Source organism: Loxodonta africana, chromosome 2 (assembly GCF_030014295.1).
Source record: "Loxodonta africana isolate mLoxAfr1 chromosome 2, mLoxAfr1.hap2, whole genome shotgun sequence".
Classification (NCBI taxonomy): domain Eukaryota; kingdom Metazoa; phylum Chordata; class Mammalia; order Proboscidea; family Elephantidae; genus Loxodonta; species Loxodonta africana.
Window position 1 is genome coordinate 145,806,369 of NC_087343.1, and position 25,055 is coordinate 145,831,423.

The following is a 25,055-nucleotide window of genomic DNA, read 5'->3' on the forward strand; positions in this document are numbered from 1 at the left end:
TCTGTGCTTGTGCCGTACCTGACTGGTATGCTGGCTCCAGGCTCTGGAAACAATCGCTGCTTCCCCGTATTATTCGTTCTCCGTCTCTAAATCTGTGTTTGTTGTTCAGGGTTCGTAGATTGTTATGTATGTGATCGATTCACTTGTTTTTCCGTGTCTTTGTTGTAAGAGGGATCCGAGGTAGTGTCTGCCTAGTCCGCCATCTTGGCTCCGCCTCCCTGGGTAATGTATTTTTGAAAATTTATTTTTTTGACAAACTTAGGGCTTCTGCGGCAAAGAGCCTAAAGTGGAATCACCTCTTTTAGACAAGTGGGCTGATAACTGCAACAATGTGCCCTGTGTTCTTAGACAGCAGGAAGTCTCAGTGAGCTGCAGATAGCAGCTCAGGCTGAAGAATTTTGTCACTGCAAGGTCATGTCTGGAGCAGAGTTGGTTGGCTTTTTGGTAAACTCCGTAGCTCCTGATGAGGAATATAGGCTGGAGGGGAAAAAAGAAGTTACTCTAAAACATATGTTAGGAGGCAAATAAAGGACCATGATCCTTATGGAAAATAAAGGGTACTCAGTTTTCAGCTGAGTATGGCAGACAGACCCTAGGGGACCTCTAATAACTTCTGCCCCCTGATGTTAATACCCTTTGTTTCATTCTCTCCCATTGAGTGTGTGTGAGCCCTGTGACTTTCTTCTAGCTAACAAAATATGGCAAAGCTGATGAGATGTGACTCTCTTGATTATGTTATGTTATATAAGACTCCATCTTGACAGGGAAGACAGAGTCCCTTGATGGCTTTAAAGAAGCAAACAGCCATGTTGGGAACTGGTTATAAAGAGGTCTGTGTGACAGGGAACTGGGGGCATCCCTAGGATCTGAGGACAGCCTCCAACCAATGGCAAGTAAGAAGCCGGGGCCCTGAGACATTCAGCTGCAAGGAAATAAATTCTGCCAGCAACGTAAATAAGCTGCTTCAGCAGATTCTTTCCCAGTCAAGCCTTCAGATGAGAATGCAGCCCAGCCAATGCTTTGACTGCAGCCTTGTGAAGGACTAAGTGGAGGATACAGCTAAGTTGTGCCCAGACTCCTGACCCATGCTAACTGTGAAATAATAAGTGTTTGTTATTTTAAGCCCCTAAGTTTGTGGTATTTTGTTACACAGCCACAGAAAACTAAATCACTGAGTCAACATGGAATTCTTTTTACTTTGAATCAACCAAGTTTTGATAAACTCTGTCCCTCATTTATTCATAATGATTCCAACCCTCACTAAGAAGCACGGTACTTATCTCTGTGAGGTTTTCTTCACTTCGGAGAGGGCTAAAGTTTTAAACTAAGGCCTAGAGACACTTGTTAATTCTTTCACAGAGCTAAGGATCACCTCTGCTGTAAGAAAAAAGAATTTAGTAAGTACATAAAAGGAGCCCTGGTGGTGCAGTGGTTAAGTGCTCAGCTGCTAGCCAAAAAGTCAGTGGTTTGAACCCACCAGCCACTCTGTGGGAGAAAGATGTGGCAGTCTGCTTCCACAAAGATTATAGCTTTGGAAACCCTATGTGGCAGTTGTACTCTGTAGAGTCTCTAGGAGTCGGCGTTGACTTTATGGCAACGTTTTCTGGATTAGTAGGTATATTTCTAGGCACGTGTCTAGCTTACCTTAAAGAGAGGAGAAATAAGAAAAACAAGAATAGAATCTTTTATCCATTCACTTATTCATTCCACAAAGCAAATGCATAAGGATTTATTTAAACAACAACAACAAAAACAAAAGGCTGAATTAAGTATTTTTCCAATGTATGAATCACAAAATACCTCAGAGCAAGAAGAGTTCCTAACATCTTCTTTTTGTATACTGTTTTGTTTAATAAATACATACGAAAATAGGCACCTAACTACCAGGCTTGAGATGCCACTAAAAATTTTTCATTCATTGGACAAATATTTACTAAAAACTCTATATGCTAGGCACTTCTCTAAATGCTTATAAGTAGTCAATAAATAAGCAAAGAAACCTGCCTATATGGCACTGTCTTAGTTACCTAGTGCTGCTACAACAGAAATACCTCAAGTGGATGGCTTTAACAAAGAGAGATTTATTTCCTCACAGTAAAAAGTAGGCTAAAAGTCCAAATTCAGGGCATCAGCTCCAGGGAAAGGCTTTCTCTCTCTTTTGGCCTTCTCATCAATCTTTCCCTGGACTAGGAGCTTCTCTGCATAGGGACCCCAGGTCCAAAGGACGTGCTTTATTCCCATCACTGCTTTCTTGGTGGTATGAGGTCCCCTACTCTCTGCTTGCTTCCCTTTCCTTTTAGCTCTTGTAAGATAAAACGTGGTACAGGCCACACCCCAGGGAAACTCCCTTTACATTGGCTCAGGGATGTGGCCTGAGCAAGGGTGTTACATTCCACCCTAATCCTCTTTAACCACAGGCTGAGATTATGATTTATAACACATAGGAAAATCACAAAATGAAGGACAACATGGCCTAACCAAGTTGACACACATTTTGAGGGGACACAACTCAATCCATTACAGGCACTTATATTTTAGCAAAAGGAAACAAACCACAAAAAGAACGAACAACTAAATTCTACAGTGCATTAAACGGTGATGTGCATGAAGGACAAAAAGGAAAAGAGAGTGGAGGGGAGTAGCCTCAGCGCTGAGGACAGCAGACATGGTGCAGTAGGAAATAGGGTGGCCAGGGTGGGCCTCCTCAGCCTGAGATTTAGACAAAGACTTAATGGAGCTGATGAACTCAGCCAACCAGATATCTGAGGGAAGAGCATTGCAGAGGGAAGGAAAAGTGACAGCAAAGGCCCTAAGGCAGGAACATGCCTGCCTCTCCTCAAGGAACATCAGGGAGCCACCTACAGTCTTAGCCCAGAAATATCCTGACTTTTATGGCATCCTTAGGGTCTCTAAAAAAAAAAAAAAATCATGGCACCCCTGGGCCAAAACAAATGCCTAACACTTCCTTTATTAAGTAATTATATCCAAACATCTTCGTAAGTGTTTACGTTCTCACAATTCAGCAGCCATTTAGGAAAACAATGCATAGATATTTTAGGGGAAAAAATTTCACTTAATTCTTGAATAACCATGATTACTTACAAACCAGGTGTATGTGCCTGCTGGGTGCTGCACCATTCCTCAAACACTGGAATCAGGATGGACCCTGGCACCCTCATTAACTCTTCCATATTGATTTTTGTGCAGTACTTGTTTATTATATCTCCCTCCAAAAATCCAGCTGTACAAAGATATGCTGTCATCTAAAGGCATGTCGTGCAATCTACTATTGAAAGTCTGAAATAGTTGGCTTGGTGTCTTCTGTATGTTGTTCTGTTTAATTCAAAAATTTTAAATACTACAAGGCACCTCTGGGTGTTGGTTCCAGGACCTGAGCCTCTTTCCTTCTCTCAGCTAAAAAAAAAAAAAACTGTTGCCATCAAGTCACTTCTGACTCACAATGACCCTAGAGGACAGAGTAGAACTGCCTCCTGGGGTTTCCAAGGCTGTAAATCTTTACAAAAGCAGGCCGCCACATCTTTCTCCCGCAGGGCACCTGGTGAGTCCAAACCGCCAACCTTTCTGTTAGCAGCTGAGCGCTTAACCACTGCACCACCAGGCCTCTTTCTCTTGGCTAAAGCTACTTCTTTTCTCCCAAGTGGCTTCCTTTCTATAATTTCTCCTGCTGGTTTCCTTTTTTAAGGAACAACAGGCTGTCTTAATAAGGCTGTAACATATAGAGACAAAGACATGGAGATAAAGAGAACCATACATCCCATTATAGTAATTTAATCATTCAGGGCCTGTATCCTGATGAAGAACTCATTTCCATCCTTCTCTGAGTTTTTTTAAAGAGTTATCCCCTTTTGGATGCTTTAAACACCAAACAGATTGAAACATAGATTAACAAATTAAAACACGTCTCCTCATACCTATGAGGAATGAGAGGCTGGGGGAATGTTCCCTGTCCCCACAAGAACAATTCGATTCACAGTGGAAGCAAGTGGTCCTCTCTGCTAGAATTTGCTCTTATACATTGTCTTTCCTGTTCAATTATTTTCAAAATCATATTAACAGTCCGAATCATTACAAAACTTTTTAAAGGGCAAATGGAATATTTGGGCCCATTATGGGAATTTCCAAGGACTAGGGGAAATTTTTTTTTCTAGGAGAAAACCAATACTTTTATTCTAATGAAAATTAAATAGTCGTTAGCTTTTAGAAAAGGAGATTCTAGGAAGCACGCTCTCATTATGAGACTCAATCATGCGCCTTCATTTCTCCAAATCTCAAGTCACCTTCCGACCGCCCCTGTGACACAGAGTTAACGGCAGAAGGAACGCTGTCATAGCCCATTACCACCGCCACACAAGGTGAAACAGCTGGCAGCTGCCTGGGATTCTCCCCCTCAAAGCGAGAATTAGATCAAAATCAAATTGAACTTGCTTTATGCAAAAGTAAATACAATAGGTCCCTGTCCCCCTCCAAAATAAAAAGGTTAGGATTTTTATAAAGTATAATTAGGAGAAAACGACTTAAACGAAACCTCTGCTTTTCTACATTGTTGGCTAATTACAAAACTAGACATTCAATATCCTACCCCCAAGACTCTACCGGTCTTCCACAGAGCCATAGCGCCATCTACTGCTGAGACCATCATAGAGGCTGGCAAAAGTAAAACCAAAACCAAACCAATCATAGCGACCCTATAGGACAGGGTAGAACGGCCCCATAGAGTTTCCAAGGAGCGCCTGGTGAATTTGAACTGCCGACTTTTTGGTTAGCAGCCGTAACTCTTAACCACTACACCACCAGGGTTTATGCAAAAATAAAGGGGGTCTGAAAAAGTAACGGTAAAATAAAAATCAACACGTTGAGTACCTATTACATGAATACCATATACCTGGGTATGTTATCTTTCCTTCGTATTGCTGGAAATTGTGTAAAGCGCTCAGAAGCATAGATTGCCCTGACTTTTGGGGAAGCGATTTACATCATGGTACGAGGAAAGAAAGAGAAGCTCTTTTGGAAGTTTTGCCAGCGATTTCATCAACATTAAATATGAGCCTGGAGGTGGCCATGAGCCGCTCAGCTTGAGCAGAGCCCTGACTGCATTTACTGTACCTCTTCTCAGAAAAATATGGGGCTACTTAGCATTTATATTGCACTTTTTCTCTCCAAACCACTTTACAGAACCTCTCTGATTAATTCCCCCAACGCCCTTGCAAAGCAGTTATTACTCTATACTATTAGTTTCTTCATGAAACTTTTGATGGCCATTTCCACTGCTTGTGAGTGAATTGCATTTACGAAAGAGGATATCTCCAAAGACTTGTGTCCAGAGTCAAAGAACAATTACCATCTGAAACTGTAATGTCTCCTTTTTTTTAACAGAGAAAAAAAGGCTTATAATTAATTTAAACAGTGTACATATCACCCCTTTGCTGCTCAAAAAAAAGAGTGTCAAAATAAAGGAAAGCACAATATCAGCAATAGAAGACTTTTTTCCCACTCTCACCAGTGCTACCGCATCAAAGGATTCTCTCCTAAAATATCATAATTGTCGTGTCGAGACAAATGCAGATGACTAGGCTGCTAAAAGGAGGTGAACTTTATAAATTAAGACTCTGTGATATATCAAGGCAATGACTTTTTATTTAAAAGGTAAGCATCTGTCACAACTAACTTAATCACCTTTCATAAACCAAATATTCCTTACAACATTTAGATTAGTGGTGTAGTCCAGGACAAAAATAACAGAGAAGTTATATTCTTTATCAGTAATATTCATACTCTTTCTGTATATAATTCAAGTTTGCATGTCTTAACTGGGCTCTTATGTTTAAAATAAAAGACATTTTTTAGATCACAGAGTGTATTTATTACCTGACTAGCACACAATAGGAGTCCATGGGTGTTTCAAATGGTAAAGTTTGGAGATTCAAGTCCACTTGGAGGCACTGCGAAAGAAAGGCCTGGCAATCTACTTCTGAAAAATAATACTCTGACCAGCATGGGGTTGCCATGAATCAGAATGGACTCAATGGTAACTGCTTTGGTTTGATTTTAGAACACACTTTGTGTTAAAATCCACAGTTTGTAGTACTGTGGGGGCTTGAGTCTTGCTGTGATGCTGGAAGCTATGCCACAGGTATTCAAATACGAGCAGGGTCACCCATGGCTAACAGGTTTCAGCTGAGTTTCCAGACTACAACTAGGAAGAAGGCCCCTGCAGTCTACTCCTGAAAAGAATTAGCCAGTGAAAACCTTATGAATAGCAGCAGAACATTGTCTGATATAGTGCCGGATAATGACCCCCTCAGGTTGGAAGGCACTCAAAATATCACTGGGGAAGAGATGCCTCCTTAAAGTAGAGCCGACCTTAATGACGTGGATGGAGTCAAGCTTTTGGGACCTTCATTTGCTGATGTGGCACGACTCAAAATGAGAAGAAACAGCTGCAAACATCCATTAATAATCAGAAAGTGGAATGTACAAAGTATGAATCTAGGAGAATTGGAAGTCATCAAAAATGAAATGGAACACATAAACATTGATATCCTAGGCATTAGTGAGCTGAAATGGAATGGTGGCGGCCATTTTGAATCAGATGATCATATAGTCTACTTCTCCAGGTTCAACAACTTAAAGAGAAATAGCATTGCATTCATCATCAAAAAGAACATTTCAAGATCTATCTTGAAGTACAATGCTGTCAGTGATAGGACAATATCCATACCTGTATAAGAAAGACCAGATAATATGACTATTATGCAAATTTACGCATCAATCACTAAGGCCAAAGTTGAAGAAATTGAAGATTTTTACCAAGTTCTGCAGTCTGAAATTGACCAAACATGCAATCGGGATGCATTGATAATTACTGGTGATTAGAATGTGAAAGTTCGAAACAAAGAAGAAGCATCAGGAGTTGGAAAATATGGCCTTGCTGATAAAAAATAATGCTGGAGATCATTATGATAGAATTTTGCAAGACCAACGACTTCTTCATTGCAAATGCCTTCTTTCACCAACATAAACGACAAATATACACGTGGATCTTACCAGATGGAATACACTGGAATCAAAAATCAACTACATCTGTTGAAAGAGAAGAGGGAAAGCTCAATGTCATCAGTCAGAACAAGGCCAGGGGCCAACTGCAGAATAGACCATCAATTGCTCATATGCAAATTCAAACTGAAGCTGAAGAAACTTAGAACAAGTCCAGGAGAGCCAAAGTACAAACTTAAGTGTATCACACCTAAATTCAGAGAGCATCTCAAGAATGCATTTGGCATGTTGAACACTAATGACTGAAGACAAGTTATGGAATGACATCAAGGACATCATATATGAAGAAATCAAGAGGTCATTAAAAAGACAGGAAAGAAAGAAAAGACCACAATGAACATCAGAAGTAACTCTCAGACTTGCTCTTGAATGTCGAGTAGCTAAAGCAAAAGGAAGAAATGATGAAGTAAAAGAGGTGAACAGAAGATTTAAAAGGGCAGCTCAAGAAGACAAAGTATTATAATGACATGTGCAAAGACCTGGAGATGGAAAATCAAAAGGGAAAAACACTCTCTGCCTCTCTCAAGCTGAAAGAACTGAATAAAAAATTCAAGCCTCAAGCTGCAATATTGAAGTACGTTATGGGGAAAATATTAAACTACGCAGGAAGCATCAAAAGAAGATGGAAGGAATACACCAAGTCATTATACCAAAAAGAACTGGTCAACGTTCAACAATTTTAGGAAGTATACAGCATATGATCAGGAACCAATGGTACTGAAGGAAAAAGTCCAAGCTGTTCTGAAGGCATTGGCAAAAAACAAGGCTTCAGGAATTGATGGAATACCAACTGAGATGTTTCAACAAAGAGACGCAGCACCGGAAGTGCTCACTCATCTATGCCAAGAAATTTGAAAGATAGCTACCTGGACAACTAACTGGAATAGATCCACATTTATGCCTATTCCCAAGAAAGGTGATCCCACCAAAAGCAGAAATTATGAAACATTATGATTAATATCACATGTAAGTAAAACTTTGCTGAAGATCATTCAAAAGCGGCTGCAACAGTATATTGACAAGGGACTGCCAGAAATTCAAGAAAAGGATGTGGAACCAGGGACATCATTGCTAATGTCAGATGAATCCTGGCTGAAATCAGAGAATACCAGAAAGATGTTTACCTCTGTTTTATTGACTACACAAAGGCATTCGACTGTGTGGATCATAACAAATTATGGATAAGATTGTGAAGAATGGGAATTCCAGAACACTTAATTGTGCCCATGAGGAAACTATACATAGATCAAGAGACAGTCGTTCAAATAAAACAAGAAGATACTGCGCAGCTTAAAGCCAAGAAAGGTGTGTGTCAGGGTTGTATCCTTTCACCATATCTATTCAATCTATACGCTGAGCAAATAATCCAAAAAGCTGGACTATATGAAGAAGAGTGGGGCATCAGGATTGGAGGAAGACTCATTAACAACCTGTGATATGTAGATGACGCAACCTTGCTTACTGAAAGTGAAGAGGACTTGAAGCACTGACTGATGAAGATCAAAGACTGTGGTCTTTGATCTTCGGTATGGATTTACACCTCAACATGAAGAAAACAAAAACCCTCACAACTGGACCAATAAGCAACATCATGATAAATGGAGAAAAGACTGAAGTTGTCAAGGACCTCATTTTACTTGGATCCACAATCAACACCCATGGAAGCAGCAGTCAAGAAATCAGGAGACACATTGCATTAGGCAAATCTGCTGCAGAGGACCTCTTCAAAGTGTTGAAAAGCAAAAATGTCACCTTGAAGACATGGCGTTTTCAATCACCTCATATGCATGTGAAAGCTGGACAACGAAGAAGGAAGACTGAAGAAGAATTGATGCCTTTGAATTGTGTGTTGGAGAAGAACACTGAATATGTCATAGATTGCCAAAAACACAAACAAATCTGTCTTGAAAGAAGCATGACCAGAGTACTCCTTCGAAGCAAGGATAGTGAGACTTACATCTCACATTCTTTGGACATGTTGTCAGTAGGGATCAGTCCCTAGAGAGGGACATCATGCTCGGTAAAGTAGAGGGTCGGAGAAAAAGAGAAAGACCCTCAACAAGATGGATTGACATAGTGTCTGCAACAATGGGCTTAAGCATAACAAGGATTGCAAGGATGGCACAGGACCTCGCAGTGTTTTGTTCTGTTGTACATAGGGTCACTATGAATTGGAACTGGCTGGAGGGCACCTCACAACAACAACATGTGTTAAAATATGAATGGTTCAAGAGAAAGGATTTACATTCAACCTTCCCAGGAAAGCCAAGCCCTGGGGGCTGCATCGTAGGGAGAAAGCAGAGAGCAAGGCAGCAGAGTCAAAAGGTAGAATCCTAAGCAAGAGTCTAAAGTCAATGTTGGGGGAGAGGGGTGGGAAAGGGACATCCTAGGGCCAGATACCACAGGGCAAGCTTACCTCCTCACTTATCAAAGTACCACACCAAGAGACACCAACAAAGTTCACAAACACTCATTTTTCTGCTTTTATATTTATTTTTCTTTATCCCAGAGATTACCAACCAAAGAGACACATGGGACAAGAATTTTACAATTCATCTTCATGGCTGAAAAATATTCATGTTAGAGATAACCAGTATTTTCAGCTTGTTAAAATTATTATTCCATGGTATGTGGAAAGCAATACATTAAAATGAATGTATCACATACAATTCCCAAAATTCTTTTGGCTAAACTAGGAGGATGTTTGTGGTAATTTCTCAATGCCAGCTTTTTAAAAACAATTTTAGTTATTGCTACACTGTGTAAGAGGATTCATCACCATTCTCTTACCTAATGTACTTTCATACATTTTAGGATAGAGGAAGAAAAGATAGTGTGAACCAAAATTACAATTCTGATGAGCTTATTCATTAGGCCAAATTCTCTTAACGCTCAAGAGAACTCTCTCAGCAATTCCCTAACAAGAAACCTTAAAATTTTTATTAAAAACAGAGTTTATTTTGGGTGGCAGTGAGGGACATAGGGGAAGGAGGCGAGGTTCTTGATCCAGGAACAGAGTGTGTACACCTTGGAAGAGTAGGGAAGTTCAAGTGAGCAAGGGAAAGAAAGCAAGGCATATTCATGGTCTGTAAGGCAGAGAGAGCCCCTGCTACTAACAAACATTCAAAGGACCCCATTGCCCACCAAATGAAGTCTAAACCCCTTGGCCTGTGTGGGGCAGATAGCAATTTATTCACGTTGCATTCAGATGTGGGTACAGAGCTTAATTTCTTCTTTCTGTAAAACTAACCTGATCTTCCTCATCAAGTTTCCACCTAGCATGGATAATTTTTAGAATTGCAATTAATACTATTTCCATCTCTTTGTTTTAAACAGTTTAAAAAAGATTAAGTTTAAATACTCAATCTATTCAAAGTTAATCTCCTATTAAAGCTAGTTTAATGGTCTGTTTTGGATTACTCAGACACTTTTGGCAAATGTTCCATCTTCCAGCTTTTGCTCCCTCACTTCCAACTTCCCCAAGATAGCCACTGGACACATAAAAGGGACTTACTGTGCTGTCCTGGGAGTAGCAGGAAGGGGTCTGCCAGCCTCCATGGCATCCTCTGGATTCTCTGGTTCACTCTGGTTTCAGTGGTCTCTGTTACAGAGTAGATTCACTGACCTCTGAAATGCAACCCGCCATGTTTGGCTGTTTTGGGGAGATGTGACAGCATTCACCTCTGGAGCCTGTCGTCCCCACCGTTTAACAGGTCTCCAGCCTAAAGGACCCTGCCTGTAGTGGTCTCTGTGTTCTTACTGCAACCCTCTCTCAGCCCCCAGCACAGCTGGCACCTCCATGCCCCTCTCTGGGGCAAGTGGGAATTCCTAGGCCCTTTGCACACCACTCTAAGTCCATGGGGAACCAGGGGGGCTAGTACAGGCCTGTCTGTCCAGCCTTCCCACCACTGCTTCTGGGGCACCATCTGTACTTTCCATATATCAGTAGTGGTCAGATGCTCTCTCTTTGTAAATCTTGCAGTGTCTCACAGCACACCTGAAAAAGTTTACTGTTAGTCCTACTAATCTTGGGCCCGGGCTATCTCTGTAATCTTTTATACCTGATCTACCTGATCTCTCTTCTCTAAGCCTTAGAGAAGGGGCACAGGCACTTCAGACAGTACTTTCTCTTTGTCAGTGCTTCCTACTCCTTTTCAAAACACAGATAAGATTTTATAACGTTCAAACTACATTCTGGGGTACACTGGGAGGGATTTGGGGGCATTTACATGTGGTTGGGAGCCCTGGTGTTGCAGTGATTAGGCACTTGGCTCCTAACCAAAAGGTCCGTGGTTCAAACCCACCAGCTGCTCAGTGGGAGAAAGATGTGACGGTCTGCTGCTGTAAAGATTTACAGCCTTGAAAACCCTGTATGTGGCAGTTCTCCTCTGTCCCATAGGGTTACTATGAGTCAGAATGGTTTTGGTCTATATGTAGCTTGCTGAAAAAATTCATTGTGCTTTCTTTATATTATATAATTATAATAAGTAAAAAAGCAAAATATTATCAAAGTTATTAAATTTTGAATTTGTATAAAACACACACAAAAAGAAGATATTTTCCATTTTTTAAGAGAAAGTTAAGCTTGATTCTATGAGCATATTTTATATCAGCTTGTATCCCTAAAATAAACCCAGTGCCATCAAGTCCTCCTGATTAAGTTTTTAATGATAAGATCTTTAAATTCTAGGGATCCAATATTGATGAGAAACTTTATTCTCACAAGTGGGTGGCAAATTTAAAACCATTTTTAACAACAAATTTTTTCAACCAGAAATTCAAAAGTTTACAGTAGTTGAAATGATATTGAAAGAATCTACCAGCTCTTCTTTTTCTTTCATTGACAAATGTAGTGTTGAAGTTTTTTGTAATAATACAAAAGGACTCCAAGCTCAATTAAACTTTTTTCACATCAAATATCATAAGCTAAAGGTGAAGGTAAATTGCAGACACACATGCACTGTTAGAGCAGTCACTTCACAGCTAGCTTGGGCATCACGAAAGAGTACATCTGTCACACATGGACAAAAGTATTGGACATACGGAGCAACAGCCACAACTGGGCCCATCAGGACCCCCCTAGAAAGCCTCCCCATTCCTGAACCTTGACCACAGCCCCTCAGGCTGTATCCCATGCTCCTTAGCACCTAGACCATAAACCATCCTTCCAATCCCCGGCAGTGAAACCACTTGTCCACAATGGGCAGCAACACACCCTGCCCATCAGCTAGCTGTATCTCCTTGGGAACACACAGGAAGGGGACTAGGCTCCATTCTGCTCAGGCCCCAGATAAAACTGTTAACATCCAGAGGCTACCAGCCAAGGAACATGGTCACCTCAGGCCACATTGAGCTTCCCTGAAGACTAAGGATCTGGAGATCCCTCTAACCCACTGACAGAAGACAGTTTGTGAAGCTCTGTCTATCTTATTCATGATACCTGCTTGGGCGTCAAGCATCTAAGCCTAGACAACAAAAGAGAGAAGTGACACTTTTAAACATTGTGGCAGAACACTGCAATCTGAGGTCTCTGGGCTCTGTCCTTGGCATGTGAAAGCAATTCACAAAGTTGACCCTTGCATATGGGCATTCAATGACCTCAACCTAACTCTCCAACACCGTCTCTTCCCTATTCTTTTCTACACAGGAATGTTGTCAGCCTAGACAACTTAACATTCTTTGAACAGATACCATACAGCCCCCCTTTGCTCACGCCGGAAAACTCTGGAAAGCCCTTCCCTTCCTGTCTCCATCCATTTAGGATATATATATATATATACATTTCCTTTAAGATCCATTTCAAATACCATCTTTAGCTGGGCCCCTCACCATATTTGCTCTGCTCTAAACTTGATGTACCTCTTTCTCCTTAGAACTCCTAAAGCATTTTGCTCATCTCTTCTGCACTTCTACTTTACCTTGTGCCAGAGGTAGTTAAGCAGGTTTTCGCCTCTCAAAAAAGCTTATGAGCTCCTTGAGAATAGGGACAATGTCCTGCTTACATTTTGGTCTACTCAATAATTACAGACTCAAGTTTGAAATGAATAGAATAGCAGTATCTATTTTTATTAGAGGTACGTTAAGCTACACATAAAAAATAACTGACTTAAACACAAAGAGTATATTCTCTCACATAAGAGAAGTTCAGGTATATGGCTGATTGTCTGGGGTTAGACAGTGTCGGGTGGGTATTTTTTCTCCATGAAGTTATAAGAGACCCAGGCTCTTCTTAGTTTTCTGTCCCACCATTCTCAGAATCTAACTTGCATCTTCAAGAGTGTCTGAGACTTCTGTAGTTGTCATGTATGAATTATAGGCAGTAGGAAGGAGAAAGCAAGGCAAAGGGCAAAAAGAGTACATCTATAGATCCAAAAATAAAGCCTTAAAAAAATAAAAGGGAAACAAGCCACACACTAAATAAATAAATAATCACACTATACCAGACAAAAAAAGAGAATTTCTGTAATGGTGTCTATTGTTTAGGAGATGAAGGGACACAAGAAGGATGGTCATAGACAACCTGAAGAACAAAGAATTCAAATTACTGACTTTCGTATTTCTAAGTCCAGATATGAGGCAAATTGGAGACTACTTGCAGTAAGAATTTTCCTTGCACAAAGGATGGAAAGACCTTTTCTCCTCCATTGGAAAGACCTCCACAAAGGAGGTTCTCTGGACTGGGTAAGGGATCAGGAGAGAAGCAAGAGAACCAGAGACTGGTGAGAGTCCCTGATAATAACTCTCCCTTCTTTAGCTGAAAGAACTCACAGTATTATTGGAGATGTGACAGAAGAGGAAACCTGAATGTTGTTTTCTAAATGAGGTCCCCAAATTCACCTATACCCTGGAGTGGTAGAACAGACATGGTGACCAGGAAGATGGAGCTTGAGCAGCACTATTGAATTCTCATGACCCCAGAATAGCTTTGAAAAGCATAAAAAAGCTTCCTTTGACCCGACCACACCAAGGTTCGACATAGGCAGAGAAAGTCCAAGGACCTGAAGAAGCCTCAATATCAGTCAGAGTGAGAAGAACATTTTCTAGAACTTGTACCTAAATGCATTTGGCATGCCTTTCAAGAATGTTAACAAGGATAAAACAGAACAGGTTAAACAGTTCTGTTCATGGAGCTCATTTGAATGTCTACATCTTCCTACACTGGGAAAAAACAAATATGATCAAAACAGGATCCATAGCCCATCAGCCCAATCATACCTGGATGGGCAGCATTTAGGCCTAGACTAATTTCCTCCAGGCACTTTTGGGAGTTGCTGTCCCAAATCACCCTGCCTAAAGAGCAGAGGCATAACTAAGCCATGGTAGGTGGGGCACACGCACTGGGTACCGCTTGAGGAGGGCACTAATGAGCAGTTTCTATTGGGCATCGCAGTTTCCATTGCCAGCTGTGGGAGATCATTCAGCAATTTAAAATCAATTGACATAGGCACTATCTTTTTGTAGATAGGCCCCTGCTAAAGAGTTCAGTAAGCCCCACTGAATTGGATTTAATTTGATCTGATCACATTGTTTGTTCAGCTAGGTGTGAGAACCTACAGAGAAAGCAGAAATGCTCAACATGATTGTGTGGTTAAGTTATTCCCCCTTGAAGATTTTGAGCATTTCCATAACTGTTTGTGCAAAAACTCAAGAGTCTATCATCCCCAAGTACTAACTAGAAAAGCAGGTGTGGGAAAATATATGCTTTACCCAGAGCATCTCAACTGTAGAGAACTACCGAGGGCACCTTTAACAATAAGAATACTATTTTCATGTAGTAGTCATTCTCTTCTAACTTTTCCCACCAAAAAAAAGAAGCAAAATAAGAAATATATTTCATGTGTAGGCAGGCATACCCACTCATAGAGATACTAATTTAAAGCCATACTACATATAAAATGAAGACAAACTTGAAATGTACTTCAACGAAATATGAGACATTACCTGTCAAAATTCCTAAAACAGCAGTAAAGGAATAAAAAAAATAAAAATAAATTTTTTTTAGCAGTAAAGGAATAGAGAGTTTAAACAAACAGAAAAGACAAAAGGAAGACAACAGAAGAGCAATGACAAGAAAATTCTAGAAGAGGGTTAACAGAAGAATGAGTGGTCATTGACTGCTCTGGCTCTCTATGGCTTTATAACAAACTTATCCAAAATTTAGTGACTTAAAAGAACTTTTTTTTTCCAATTTAGATTGACAATAAATTTATTCTCACATGGCTATCTGAAACATTTTCAATATATGGCACATGATCAAAAACCTCAATACATATATACTAGCCAACAACCTTTGCACAAGTGCAAATAATGCACTCTGAATTAAATATCTATAATGAGTGTAATCCACAAATGGGCCTTCTTTTTAACATCTCAGTGAAGTCTTTTCTTGCTAACTCAGTATCAGAGCTACCCGAATTAGAACGAACCACACAGCAGGTGCTCAATACAATTTCTTTTTTAACACAACACATTTATTTTCTAACGGTTTCTGTGTTATCAGAATCCAGGCACGGCTTAGCTAGGACCTCTGCTCAGGGTCTCACACAAGACTGCAATCAAGATGTCAAGCAGGGCTGGGGTTTCATCTGAAGGCTTGATTGGGAAAAGACCCATTTCCAAGCTTATGTGGCTGTTAACAGTATTCAGTTATTTGCAGATTGTTGGGCTGAGGTCTTCAGTTTCTTTCTTTTTTTTTTTTTTTTAATTGTATTTTAGATGAGCGTTTACAGAGAAAATTAGTTTCTCATTAAACAATTAATACACATATTGTTTTGTTACATGGGTTACCCCCCCCCACCAACAACACGTCAACATTCTCCCCTTCTCGACCTTGGGTTCCCCGTTTACCAGCTTTCCTGTCCCCTCCTGCCTTCTGGTCCTTGCCCCTGGGAAAAGAACTATTTTTTATACTCATGAATATTCCAAGTCAGGAAGTTGGAAAGGATAGCTTGTGGGGGGTCCACAGTAGCAGAGGCCTCCACTGGAAAGACTCAAAAGCTGGGGGTGATTCAACAACTGAGGCCTGGAATCATCCGGAGGTTTCATCCCTCACATGTCTGATAGTTAGTGCTGTCTCTCAACCAAGTCTCAGCTTGGGCTGTCAGCTGGAACACCTGCTTGTGACATTTTTAATGCGGCCTTGGCTTCCTCAGAGCATAGCAACCTTGGACTTCTTACATCACAACTCAGGGATCCAAAGGCCAGTGTCCCAAAATAACTAGGCAGAAGCTGTATGAGTTTCTATGATCTATCCTTGGAAGCCATTTAGATAATTTTCACTGCACTCTTTTGGTCAACCAGTCACTGAGGTCTGCACAGATTCAAGGAAGAGAGAATAGGTTCCCCACCTGTCAATGGGAGGAGTGTCAAAGTACTTGGCAGACATGTTTCAAAACCACCACACTGACTTTGCAGAGCAGAAAAAGCTCAATTTTCAGAGATTGTAAAAAAAAAAAAAAAAAAAACCTGACCCATGGCCATGAAGTTGGTTCCAGCTCATAGCAACCCTATAGGACAGAGCAGAACTGCCCCATGGTGTTTCCAAGGAGTAGTTGACCTTTTTTGGTTAGCAGTCGAACTCTTTAGCCACTGTGCCACCAGGTCTCCAGAGATTGTAAAGGAAGTTGCAAATGAAAAGGAGCCAAGACATGCTGTAGAACTTCAGTAGTCTCAGGAGTTAGATACACCAAATACCAAGATGAGGAGATGAAGGGCAGGGATGAGGAATGAAGCTGGGAACAGGACCGGTCGAACCTCTGGATAAAAAAAAAAGGAACACTTAAATCCCCAAATCCTTTCCCCAACTTGCACAGACAGAACACACACCCATTCCCATCCCGACAGGAGGAGGGAAGTTTGTTCCATGAAGGAAAATTTTTCAAAGTGTGGGGTGCCCAGGAAACTTTTAAGGGGCCTATAAGGTCAAATCTATCTTTGTAATTATACCAAAATATTCTAGCAAAATATTAAGCCAGACATTAAAAAGATTTGCAAAAATGTAAAACATTGCTACTCTTCTCATTAAATTATTTGTTCGTTTTGGAAAATAGAGTTATTTTTAAAGTATATGTTATATTAACAGCCAATGAGATTATTGTTTTCATTTTTAATAAATTAATACTTTAAATTTTTGTTTTAATTTCTAATATGGTAAATATCAATAGATATAACCAACATCAACAAAAGTTCTTTGGGGTCCCCAGTAATACTTAAGACATGGAAAAAGTTTTGAGACCCAGAAATTTGAGAATCATGGCTCTGGAGATTTGAATCTGAGAGATCTATGATTTGGAAATACCATGTTTGGTAAAGCACCAAACAAGAAAAGGATTAAGTAAGAGTGTGTATACTAATCAATAGAACCCCTTCATTTATTTTACCTGTTTAGCCCCCATAGTCTAACGGCCAGGATTATATCACCTGGCCTCAGACAGGACACAAGAGAATTCTTCTGTAAGTAAAGTGATGAACTAAGGGCAAGGTCTGACATTTGGCAGTCTCCTAATGAATAACCAGACTGGTGGCACAGTGGCTAAGTGCTCATCTGCTAACCAGAAGGTTGGTGGGGCCGCCCAGCAGGAGAAAGATGTGGCAGTCTGTTTCTGTAAATATGACTGTCTTGGAAATCCTTTGGAGCAGTTCTACTTTGTCCTATAGGGTCACTATGAGTCAAAATGAACTCGATGGCAAAGGGTTTTTGGTTTTTAATGAATGACTCCATGCCCTCAGGTTCATCCCATGGTGAAGCTAACAATAGACAGGCCCTGCCCCTACACAGTCTATAGCCAGCTTGATAGTGCCTCAATTAAAGATGAATGGGCACCCCAGGAACACCATGCATTTGAAGAAAACCTCTAATGTGAAAGACAAGAGCAAAGAAAGCAAACAGAATAAAGGAACTTGAGGGAAACAGAGAAAATAATTGGAGCAAAAGAAAACAAAACAAAAAAAAATTACCATTGACTTCCTAAATGAGATAAGATACTGCTTCAAGAAAACAAGGAAGGGATACTTAAAGGAACAATCAGAGAACTTGGAAATTAAAAACAGAATAGCTATAATTAAACAGTTCAGCGGAGATTTAGAAAACCAAGTTCAGAAAATCTCCTAGAGGATAGAGCAAAACATAAAAAGATGGATACTAGAAAAGTAAAAGCAACTAAAGGATCAGTTTAGAAGGTACAGCATCTGACTTAAAGTAGTTTAATTTAAAAAAAAAAAAAAGCACAGGGGAGGAAATTATTAAATAAATAACTCAAAAAACTTTCCCGGAGCTGAAGAACATGAATTTTCATATAGAAGAGGCTTACACAGCCCACTCTTCAGACAAAGATTAGACAGGACTATAAAACATGAGGAATGTGCTTCTTAGTTCAATTAGGTAGACAAGACCAAATGGTAGCTCCCGTCCAAAAGCAGGAAGAGAAGGCAGGAAGGGAGAGGACCTGGTCGAATGGACACGGAGAACCTGGGGTGGAAAGGGGGAGCACGCTGTCACGTTGTGGGGATTGCAACTAATGTCACAAAACAACATGTGTAAAAATTTTGAATGAGAAATTAACTTGAGCTGTAAACTTTCACCTAAAGCACAATGAAAAAAAAGAAAGAAAGAAAAGTGAGATTGTACTCTACAAAAAGAAAACCCTAAGGAGCACAGTTCCACTCTGACAGACATGAGGTCGCCATAAGTCTGGGTCAAGCTGATGGCAACTTGTTAAAGCTTTTATCCTTTAACTTCCTTACTGGTTATCTTTTTTATTCATAACTTTTTATCACATGGGTTTGGTTTCAATTTATATCTTTAAAAGCTGTAAAGCTTTCCCTCATTGTGCTTTAGTTTTGTGCTTCATCCTTTATTGTTCTTTTTAAAACTCTTCGTAGTACTTTGGGAAATCTTAAGCTATAGTCTTATCCTGCCTTTTTTCTTCTCTTGCCTGCTATGGCTCCCATTTTAAATCATCATCATTTTATTGATTTATTTTATCCCTTTATTTCCACTGGCTTTCTTCACCCCATCCTCCCTACCCTGCAGCTTTTTTTACCCTATTCTACTCTGGGTACTTTTAAGTTTCCCTATCTTTTTTCTAACTCATTTGATTTCGTCCTCATTGTTTTAATTCTCATTGATTGGTGCCTCATTGAGGCAGTGGCTTGTCCTGAGCAATAGCAGGACTTTGGCATCAGGTCAGCTGAGTTCAAATTCTGCCTCCACCCCTACTGGCTGGAGAGGCTTGGGCCAGTTGCTGAAATTTTCTGTGCCTCTGTTTCCTCATCTGTAAAACAAGAATCAGACCCTTAAAAAAAAAAAAAAAAAAGAGAGAGACAAATAGGCTTACGAAAATATAAGTTTTCAGAGAGGAAAAAATGTCATATACAAAGAATGAGGCATCAAAAATGTCATCATAGCTTCACAGGAACATGAGAAGCTAGAAGACAATTGAATAATGCCTTAAAAATGTTATGGAAAAATGATTTCCAAAATAGAAGTCTATAATCAACTATGAGGTATTAAATGTTTCTACAAACTTTCTTCCTCATGCACCCATATTTATAATATCACTGGAGAACATGCTCCATCAAAATAAGTGAGTAAACCAAGAAAGTAAACCAAAGGCCCAGGAAACACAAGAAAAAGAAGTTAAGGAGTCCCAGAAAAGCAGCTATTCAGCAGGCCTAGGAAACAATCCATACTAAAAGAAAGCAAAGAAGTACAGGAAAGATATCTCTGAAAAAGAAAAAAGAAAAGAAAATGTATTTAACTGCATTTGTGGTTGTTGTTAGGTGCCATCGAGTCAGTTCCGACTCATAGTGACCCTGTGTAAAACAGAACAAAACAATGCACAGTCCTGCACCATCCTCACAATTGCTGTTACGCTTGAGGCCATTGTTGCAGCCGCTGTGTCAATCCATCTCGTTGAAGGTCTTCCTTTTGTTCGCTGACCCTTTACCAAGTATGATGTCCTTCTCCAGGAACTGGTCCCTCCTAATAACCTGTCCAAAGTCTGTGAGACACAGTCTCACCATCTTTGCTTCTAAGGACCGTATTTAGAGAGCTTTACATACATACATATACATACAAAACATGCATATATATATATATATATATACATACATATACATATAAACTAAGACTATAAAAAGAAATAACAACTCCAGAAAAAAAAACAAGAAGTTTGACATATGGAAATATAATATACTGCATGGTTCGACTGTGAACATATTTATCTAGTTGTGATGATTACTAATTATTGGTCAAAAATGTTATAAAACTATTGGGGGAAGATAAAGGGGAAAAATATGTTGGTGAGGTAGGGTCAGAGAATTGAATCCTTAAGTTCCACAGTAGGAAGTCAGGAAATAATGTTTAAAACGAAAAAAAAAACAACAACAAATATCAATATAAGCATGTTATTTAGTATTACGGAGGCAAATACCAGAATATATAGCTAGAAAAGAGTAAATTAGTGCCTCTAGAGAGTGAGACTTTGGGGTGGAGCAGAGGAATATTGTTTTTTGTTATACATGATTGTACTATCTGACTTTTTAAACTATGTTCATGTATTACTTTAACAGGTTAAAAATCCAAGTTTAGAAACAGAATAATCAGAATGTAAATAATGAGAATGTCCACGTATTGTACAAAAATGTAATCAATGTCACTGACAAATTTGTGTAGAAATTGTTGAATGGGAACCTAAACTGCTGTGTAAACCTTTGTGAAAAACACAAAATATTATTTAAAAATAATTTAAAAATTTAGCTTCAAGAAGAATCTAAGTTTATAATAAAATTGGAGCATCATCGTTTTGCAACCACTAAATCAATTAATAGATGCAGGTATTGATCATCAAAGACTGCTAAAATCACAAAAAGAGAGAAACAACCAGTCATTGAGTATTTCCTGATGGAAAAGCAAAATACCACCTCTGAAATAGCCCTGTCCCAATTCCAAATCAAATCTGAATCTGATCAAGACTCTAGGTCCCATCACCGATTTACAAAAAATATAGAGGATGTCAAATGAACCACAGGAATATAATCAGAGTTGTGAAAAACTTTTCAGAACAAGCAGTCTGTTTCGATGCTCCTTGAAAACCCTATGGAGCAGTTCTACGGTAACGGGTTTGTTTTTGGTTTTGGTAAGCCAATTAATACATGGTATCTAACCACCGACATCAGTTTAGGGATTACGGTCTGACCTGTCACTGCCAGCGAGGCTCCAGGAGATGATTGCTGATACTTCTGAGACATGAGCAGTCAAAACTGAGAGAACACAAGACTTGGAGCTGCTGCTGTCTTGCCCCCAAAGGAGGGATTTTGTCTGAGCCCAAGTGGAGGGGAGCAGAGTTAAGAGATGGAAAGAAACTCTATCTCACTTACACCGTCCAAATCCCTTGATAAGCCAATAAGCTTTCCAACGAGATCTCTCAGTCAGTCATTTACTTACCAGTTTAGGAGAGGCCAGTTGAATTTCTTTTTGTCACAACTGAAAAAGTCCTAAATGGTACAAAGATAAAGGATATATGAGGCAGAGGAGGGTGAGCTTTAGCAAACTATGGCCTGCCAGGCTGTAGCCCAATTCCCTGGTCATGAACCTGAATCACAGAGCTGCCCTGTAGCATGGTGCGTCTGTGGCAAGAAGCTAGCATTTACCAGTTTTATCCTTCACAATAGCCTCTGCCCTGCTGCTACTGCAGCACTGAGTAATTAATGTCCTTAAAAACCTGTCACAGAAGCGTGAAGCATCTTCTTGGGAAAATATTCTTTGACACTGGGGTTTCCAAACTGTGCTTACATACTGGACTCACCCAGGAAGTTTTAAAATTCCTAATACCCATTAAATCAAAAAGTCTGAGAGCCTATACCAGACATCAGTAAGTATTAAAGATTCCACAGGTGATTCCAATGTACAATAAAGTTTGAGAATCAATGCTTTCTTAGCCATTCTTTGTTGTTGTTTTTACCTATCTTCAAGTTCAAATCTCTACGGTTTACTTTTTCTATTTGGTTTATTAAAACTCATACTTTTCTCTTACGGTTTCTCTTATTAAAATGAAGTCATTTTATAAAAAAGAAAACAAAAGAACATATTATTGGATATTTGGTTGTGTTATTTTTTTAGGAACTGCTCTCACCCCGGAAATCCACTAATTTGCCAATCCTTGCCTAAGTACACGTATCCTTGCCAGAGGCAAAAACAAGATGCTTTGGATTTAATTCCTTTGAGTAAGGCTTTGGACTCACTGTAATAATCTGTCATTTTCAAAGAATTTCTCTAAAAGGAATAATCAAACATTTAAAGTTTTAAGGTCTATAAAATATTAACCCCAGAGAAGAAAAGGAAGAGGTGGAGTTTTGAAGGAAATCTTGATGAGTATGCAGAAGAGAGAACCATGTTTATTATACCTCAAGAGAGAATATTTTCAAATGAATTACTGATCTTACAGGGAATCTGAGCATATAGTATTGGTCCTGAGACATAGTGCATTCAGGAAGATGCCTAGTTTCTCTTTGTACAATGACAAGTTTACCTTAAGCCACACATGTACTTAAACTAGCTCTTAGATATTAAAACTCTGATCCATCTTACTGTTCTCCTTATTAATTTTTTTCATCAAATTTACCAACATTCCTGACAAACATTTTAGGTAAACAATATTCCCAGTATGCATCTCTCCTCAAATTGAATCTGTAAATTCTCAACAAGGACATGGCCAAAGGATTATGGGTGATCCAGAAGAGCAGAACAGGTTATAATGCAGTACATATTTACCTAAAGAAGGATTTTTTTACCTGTTTTATTTTGCTTGGAGTGATTTGTTTCCCACAGTATGTTTGACAGCAGTAATGCATTAGTCATTAACATCGTTAATTTTAATTTCTATTTTACTAGGTTAACGTGACTGTTTTTACATTATACTTTAATATTTAATAAATACTTTAAGATATTATATTCCCTGTCCTTCTAGAGCTGATAGCCAGAGAACACAGTGGGCGTGACACACACCAAAATCATCAACACCTAATTTTAACTAAGTGCCTACTTTGTGCAATACATTTTTCTAAGAATGAGATACCAAGGGGTTTGATGCCATTCGTGTACTGGAGAAATTCAATGGTCTGGAATGAAAACTAAGATTTGGACAACAAGAGCTGCTAAACAAGAAAATCAGTAGGAGGAATGTAGGCCTAAAATTTCAATAATCCTTGAGTGACACAAGTCCCCAAAGGCCTAACAAGAAGCTCTCCCACTCTTGCTAGATATTGCTTCCAGCCGGCAGGAAAGACTCCCCACCCAGCTAGTTCTCATATCGGTCAGCACAGCTGTACCCACCGCCCCACTGTCCTCAACCTAAGGAGTCTTACTTCACTGCCAGCCCACAGAATTATTCAAACAAACTGATCACATCCTCCTGCAGAAACCAGAAGGAGCCTCACTCTTTTGATACTACAAAAGCTGCCTCTCACAGCCCCCAATGGTTCTCTCTATTCCTTCTTGTTAGGTGCCATCAAGTCACTCCAACTCATAGCAACATTATGTATAACAGGACAAAACGTTGCCTGGTCCTCCACCATCTTCACAATCCTTGATATGTTTGAACCCATTATTGCAGCCACTGTGTCAATCCATTTCATTGAGGGTCTTTCTCTTTTTCACTGACCCTCTACCGAGCATGATAAATTTCTCCACCATTTGTCCTGATGTTATTTACTGCTCCAGACATAAGGATTTTCATTTCCTTTATGTTCAGGTGTAATCCACACTAAAGGCTGTAGTCTTTTACCATCATCAGTAAGTGCTTCAGGTTGTCTTCACTTTCAGCAAGCAAGGTTGTGTCATTTGTATATCTCTGGTTTTTAATGAGTCTTTCTCCAATCCTGGTGCCATGTTCTTCTTCATATAGTCCAACTTCTCAAATTATTTGTTCAACATACAGATTGAATAAGTATGGCAAAAGGATACAACCATGACACACAACTTCTCCAGTTTTAAACCATACAGCATCCCCTTGTTCTGTTCAAATGACTGCCTCTTGATCCATATACAGGTTCCACATAAGCAAAATTAAGTGTTCTGGAATTCTCATTCTTTGGAATGTTAGCCGTAATTCATTATGATCTACACAGTCGAATGCCTTCATGTAGTCAATAAAACACAAGTAAACGTCCTTCTGACATTCTTTGCTAATAGCTGAGATCCATCTGACATCAGCAATGATGTCCCTCATCCCTCACCCTCTTCTGAAACCAGCTTGAACTTCTGGCAGTTCCATGGTGATGTACAGCTGTGGTTGTTTTTTTAATTACCTTCAGCAGAATTTTGCTAGCATGTGATGTTGACATTGTTTTAAAATTTCCATATTCTGTTTGATCGCCTTTCTTTGGAATGCGCACAAGTACAGATTTCTTCCAGTCAGTTGGCCAGGTAGTTGTCTTCCAAACTTCTTGACATAGACAATAAGTGCTTCCAGCACTGTATCTGTTTGTTGAATGCTTGAAGATCGATATTGTAGGCATTAGTGATCTGAAATGGACTGGCATTGGTCATTTTGAATCTGACAGTCGTATGGTCTACTACGTTGGGAACAACAAATTGAAGAGGAATAGCATTGTACTAATTGTCAAAAAGAACATTTTGAGTCCTATCCTGAAATACAATGCTTTCAATGATAGGTTAATGTCCCTACAGCAGACTATCTATGGAAAATAGAGCCTATGGTAATTAGTTTAAATTGCTGAATTATCTGTCACAGCTGATGATGGAAACTGCGTTGCCAACAGAAACTACTCATTAGCACCCCTTCTCAAGTGGCACCCTGGGCATGTGCCCTACCTGCCATATCTTAGTTATACCTCTGTGACCATACGCCTACCAAGAAGACCACTTACTATGACTATTATTCAAATTTATGCACCAACCACAATGCCAAAGATGAAGAAACTGAAGATTTTTATGAACTACTACAACCTGAAATTGATCA